This window comes from Tamandua tetradactyla, chromosome X, assembly GCF_023851605.1.
Source record: "Tamandua tetradactyla isolate mTamTet1 chromosome X, mTamTet1.pri, whole genome shotgun sequence".
Lineage (NCBI taxonomy): Eukaryota > Metazoa > Chordata > Mammalia > Pilosa > Myrmecophagidae > Tamandua > Tamandua tetradactyla.
In genome coordinates this window covers 112,206,484-112,212,944 of record NC_135353.1, presented here as the reverse complement: position 1 = coordinate 112,212,944, position 6,461 = coordinate 112,206,484, and the positions used below count along the sequence as shown (strand labels likewise).

The 6,461-nt window shown below is 34.3% G+C and overlaps 1 pseudogene; it reads right to left on the bottom strand.

The window, feature by feature from the left end:
- Positions 1-2,161: 2,161 nt before the first annotated feature.
- On the bottom strand, positions 2,162-5,899 carry LOC143672014 (uncharacterized; annotated as a pseudogene).
- Between the last annotated feature and the right edge of the window lie 562 nt (positions 5,900-6,461).

Here is a 6,461-nt window from a genome sequence, read left to right as displayed (position 1 = left end):
AAAAAAAAAAGATGTAGTGGAGAGGCTGGAGGGAATTGCCTGAAAATGTAGAGCTGTGTTCCAGTAGCCATGTTTCTTGATGATGATTGAACAATGATATAGCTTTCACAATGAGACTCTGTGAATATGAAAACCTTATGTCTGATGTTCCTTTTAGCTACTATATCAACAGAAGAGTAGAACATATGGAATAAAAATAAATAATAGGGGGAACAATTGCTAAAATAAATTCAGTTTGAAATAGTGGTAAATGAAAGCGAGGGGTATGGTATGTATAGTCTTTTTTTTCTCTATTATCATTTTATTTCTTTTTCTGTTGTCTTTTTCTAAATCGATGCAAATGTACTAAGAAATGATGACTATGCAACTATGTGATGATATTAAGAATTACTGATTGTATATGTAGAATGGAATGATATCTAAATGTTTTGTTTGTTAATTTTTTTATTAATAAAAAAGTTAGAAAAAAGAAAGATATTAGCTGTGGGCTTTTTATATATGCCCTTTATCATGTTCAGGAAGTTTCCTTCTATTCCTAGTATTCTAAGTGGTTTATCAAGAAGGGTTCTGGATTTTGTCAAATGCCTTTTCTGCATCAGTTGAAATTATCATATATTTTTTCTTTCATTCTCTTAATGTGGTGGATCACATAAAATGATCTTATGTTGGACCAGCATTGCATACCAGGGATAAATTCCACTTGATCATTGTATATAATTATTTTAATAGTTCATTGGATTCAATTTACTGATATTTTGTTGAAGATTCTTGCATCTATATTCATAAGAAGTATTGATCTGTATTTTCTTTTCTTGTGGTAACTTTGTCTGATTTGGTATGAGGGTGATATTGACGTCGTAGAATGAATTAGGGACTGTTTCTCTCCTCCTCAATTTTTTGGAAGAGTTTGAGCAGAATTGGAGGTAAATCTTCTTGGAATATTTAGTAGAATTCTTCTATGGAGTGATATTCTCTTGGGCTTTTTTATGTTGGGACATTCTTTATTACTGATTCAATCTCTTTACTATTAATTGTCTTGTGAGATCTTCTATTTCTTATCTAGCCAATGCAGGTAGTTTGTGTGTCCTTAAGAATTTGTCTGCTTCATCTTTCTTTCTTTTTTTTTTTTTACATGGGCAGGCACTGGGAATCGAACCCAGGTCCTTTGGCATGGTAGGCGAGCATTCTTGCTTGCTGAGCCACCGTGGCCTGCCGTGTCTGCTTCATCTTTTATCTAATTTATTTGCATTTACTTCTTCACAGAATCCTCCTATATTCCTTTTTTATTTTAGCATTATAGGTAGCAATGCCTCCCTTTTCATTTCTGATTTTAGTTACTTGCATCCTCTCTTTTTTGTTCACTGTCAGTCTAGATGAAATTTGTCAATTTTATTAATATTTTCAAAGAACCAACTTCTGGTTTTCATGATTATCTATTATTTTGTTGTCTTTATTTCATTTATCTCTACTCTAATCTTTGTTATTTCCTTCCTTTTCCTTGATTTGAGTTTAGTTTTCTCTTCTTATTCTAGTTCCTCCAGTTTTGATGTCAGATCTCTGATTGGAAATCTTTCTTCTTTTTTAATGTAAGCATTTATTTTTTCTTCTTTCTTTTTTTTAATGAAAGCCATGCACAGAATTTGACAGCAAGTTAGGAAAATGTAAATTCCAGAGGCTGAGAGGTAGTTTAGAGTTTCGTGTTTTGTTTTTTTTTTATCTTTTATTTGGTCCTTTGCTCTAAAAACTGCATATATAAGTTCAATTCTTTTATTTGCTACTAAAATGTAATAAATATGCTACTAGCTTAAAACTAGTGTTTTATTCCTAATGAGAATCCACCTGCTCCCAGATTTTATCATTATCATACATGACACGTAAACATCAACATTGCATAGAGACGCAGGGAAAAAAAAATCCCCCTTGTATTTTACAAATGACCAAAGTCAATGTCTGCAATTGTGAATTATCTACCTCAGGATATTTTAAAAACTGACTGATAGGTATGAAAAATTTCCCCCTCTTTGCTACATAGTCAAGTTTTATCCTTGAAGTTTAATATCTGGTGAGGACTAAATTAAAATAGGTTGCATCATACTTGTTACATTTATTAAATCATTCTCAAGTACATATTTGATAAACTTTGGCTTAAAGTTTTCACGAACTAATCTATTTTCAGGTGGTCTTTGATATTAATCTTATAATGATAAGTAGTGGATGATCTCTGGCTGAAGAGTTTCCCACATACATCATATTCATATGATTTCTCTCCAGTATGAATTCTTTGATTGCAATAAGAGATGAACTTTGTCTAAAAGTTTTTACACATGCATTGCATTTAAGGGATTTACACCTTGTATGAATTCTGTGATATTGAATAAATGCTGAACATTGGCCAAAAGGTATCCTTCATTCCAGGCATCAATATCATTTCTTTCCAGTATGAATTATATGATGATTACTAAGGGATGAATTACACCTGGATATTTTTACATTCTCATTGCAGTTACAGGATTTTACTCCAGTATGAATTCTCTGATCTTGAATAAGAGCTGAACTTTATCTTAAGGCTTTTCTACACATTTCACATTTATATGTTCTTTCTCCAGTATGAGTTCTCTCATGAATAATGTACTGAGTGGGAACTTAAGACTTTACCACATTCATTACAATCATACAATTTTTAATCAGTATGTATCATTCAAGGTCTATTAAGTCATGAAATAGAAGTAAAGCCTTTTCCACATTCACTACATGCAGAAGAATTTTTTGCAATGGGAATTTTTTCATGTTGAATAAGAGATGGATTCTGACTGAAGGTTCTCCCATGTTCATCACGTTTAAAATGTTTCTCTCCAGTGTGAATTCTGTGATAATAATGAAGGAATAAACTAGACTTTAAGGTGTTGTCACATTCATTACGTAAATAAGACTTCTTTCTGAGATCAATTCTCTGACATCCGGGAAGGGATGTACTACAAATAAATGGATTTCCACCAGGTTTATATCTATAGGGATGTTCTTGAACATGGATCTTTGGTGTATAATAAAGGCCTGAGAGATGCAAGGGTAGTTCAGTGGTAGCATACTCGCCTGCCATGCAGGAGGCCTGGGTTCAAATCCCACTTTACGCATCCCTCCCCCCAATAAAACAAAACAAACAAAAACCAAACAGACAAAAATTCAACAAATTATGCTGCAATAATGGGATACTAACATGGAAAAAGAATGAAATGTGATCCCGCCATACAGCATACAAAAAAAAAAAAAAGGCCTGAGCTTCAACTGAAGGATGTACCACACTCTTTACATATATAGGATTTCTCCCCAGTATGAGTTCTTCTGTTTACAAAGGATTTCTATCCAGTATGAATTTTTAGATGTTGAATAAGAGCTGAGCTTTGGCTGATGAATTTCAAGCATTCCTTAGAACTGGAATAATTTACCTCTGCTTTAGTTTTTATGATATTTATGAAGGGATGGATTGTGAATGAAGGCTTTCTTGCATATATAACATTTATAGCGTTTCTCTGTTGTTGTGATTTGGGGCTTGTTAAGAATTTGAATTCTGCTTCAAGCTATTTCTTTGTGTTTCACATTTTAAGAGTGCCTTTTCTCTATAAACCCTTTGTTGCCTAACAGGGTATGATTTCAGGGTAAAGTTTTGGCCAAATTCAATATTTGGATGACTCCTTTCTATGGTAAGGATTTTTTTTATGGGTGATGGAAAATATTTGGAAACCTTCATTTTTGTCCTTCTGTTTCTTTAATCTGGCTCCATATGTATGGGTTACTCTGATTTGAAATCTGAGGGTTCATCGCTTTTGAGTATTTTCCTCATTAGTCCCTGAAATGATGAGTCTTGAGTTTGTGTTGACTGTGTGACTTTAGGACTGATCTTCAATCATAATCCTCCTTGTGTTAGTTTGCTAGCTGCCAGAATGTCATATACTAGAATTGAAATGGCTTTTACAAAAGGGGAATTTAATAAGTTACAAGTTTACACTTCTGAGGCAATTAAAGAACCCAATTTAAGGCACCAACAAGAGGTTACCTTAATTCAAGGAAGGTCCATGGGTTAGGAACACCTTTGTCAGCTGGGTAATCATGCGACTGGCATGTGCCTCTCCAAGTTTGGGCTTGCTTAACATCTCATGGAAATGTCTGCTGGGCTCCAGGCATCTCCAAAGATCCATGTCTCTGTTCTCCACATGTACACATCAGTGTCAGTTCTGCTATGAAGTTTCTGTTTGGCTCTGAGGTTTCTGTCATTTCTCTTGTTTCTCACTCTCCCCCAAATGTTTCTTCTTTTAGGGATTCCAGTAAACTAATCAAGACCCACCTGGAATGGATGGCACTCACATTTTCTGAAGATAATCTAATCAAGAGAGTCCAGTATACATTACTGAATCAGGATTAAAATAAATAACTGCCTCCACAAGACTGAATCAGGATTAAAATACGCCTTTTCTGGGGTACATAATAGATGCAAACCAGCATATTCCTCCTGTGATTTTCCACTTCATCCAGGCCTAAAAACTTCTTGACTAGACAAGAGCATCAGGGATTTTCTTTCTCTACCTTCCAGGGCTCTTCTCCTTGCTGTGATATGGAAATCACTTTTGCTTTGGAAAACAGAAATCACAGTGATATCAGGTTCCTATATGTCTCCAACATCATGTCCTGGTACACGTTTCTCTGAAAAGGATCCAGCTTTCTCCACTTATCCTGAATAAAAAGCAAAGTTGCATCCTTGAGTCATTAACACCTGACACCTTGCTTACCCTGGTTAGGTAGCCATGTCCTCTTTCTGGGCTCTTTGGGCATGGGAATTCTCCAGAAGATGGACCTCATCTCAAGGCCGTGGGGATTCCCAAGAACCCCTAACCTGCAGTTTCATGCCACACTGGAAGGCTCTGGAACCTCCCCAGCCATGAACATGGCCTTAGGTCAGGACTTGTCTTGGAGCAGACACCTGGGCCCTAATGTAAGTATTTAGAGCTATAAATTTCCCTCTCAGAACTGCTTTCACTGAATACCATAGGTTTTGGTGTCTTGTATCTTCATTTTCATTCATATCAAGATATTTCCAAATTTCATTTCCGACTTCCTCTTTAACCAAATGGTTGTTTAAGAGAATGTATTTTAATTTCCAAGTATTTGTGAATTTTCCATTTCTCCTTCTGTTCTTGTTTCTTAATTTCATTCTGTTGTGCTTCAGAGAATATGCTTTGTATGGTTTCAATGTTTTTTTTATTTATTGAGTCTTCTTTTGTAATTAAACATATAGTCTATCCTAGAGAATGATCCATGTGCACTTGAGAAGAATGTGTATTCTCATTTTTGGGGGTGAAATTTTATATATATATGTCTTTTAGGTCTAGTTGGATTAGAGTATGATTCAAGTCTTGTATTCCTTATTGATTGCCTGAATAGATGGTCTCTCCATTGTTGAGAGTGGTGCATTAAGGTAGCCTACTATTAATGTGGAACCATCAACTTCTCCCTCCAAATATATCAGTTTTTGCCTCAAATATTTTGGGGCTCTGCTGTTGGGTGCATATATAATAATTATTATTATATCTTCCTTTTTAATTGTCCACTTTATTACTATATAATGACTACCTTTGTCCCTCATAATGATTTTTTACTTAAAACCCATTTTAACTGATATTAGTATAGCCATCCTAGCTTTGTTTTGGTTATGAGTCACATGGTATATATTTTTTCCTATCTTTTCACTCTCAAGCCAGTTGCATTTTTCAATTCAAGGTGAATTTCTTGGAGTTATCATGGGGTGATTTTTTAAAATCTGTTCTCCCAATCTTTGCCTTTTAAATGGAACACTGAATCTATTTCTATTGAAGTTCACTACCGAAAATATAGGAATTTCTACAGCCATTTTGCTTATACCTTTTTTTGTCCCTCACTTCTCTTAATGCCCATTTTATATATATTTGATTATTTGTGCTGTACCCTATAGAATCCCTTCTCATTTTTATTTGGATATATTTTCCATCTATTTTCCTTGTGGTTGCCATGGGATTAGAATTTAATATCCTAAAAATAGACAATACATATTTGGTTTGATATAAAAGCATGCATGCATACTTTTCTTATATCCCTCTGCCACCCTACCATTTTTGGCACATGTTGCCATTTATAACTTTTGTAAATTGTATGTCCAAAACAGGTTTAGGCATACTTTTTAAGCATGTGTGTTTTAATACTTTATAGGAAGTAAAAAAGTGAAGTTGCATACCAAAAAATTGACTACAATAATAAATAATACTGGCATTTGTAACTACGCAAACAGTTACCTTTACTACTAGTATTTATTTCATTATGCTGCTTTGAATCCTTTCTTTTCAGTCTGAAAACTCTCTTTAGCTTTACTTATAGACAGGCCTAGTAATGATGAACTGCCTCAGTTTTTGCTTATCTGAGAGTGTCTTAATCTCTCC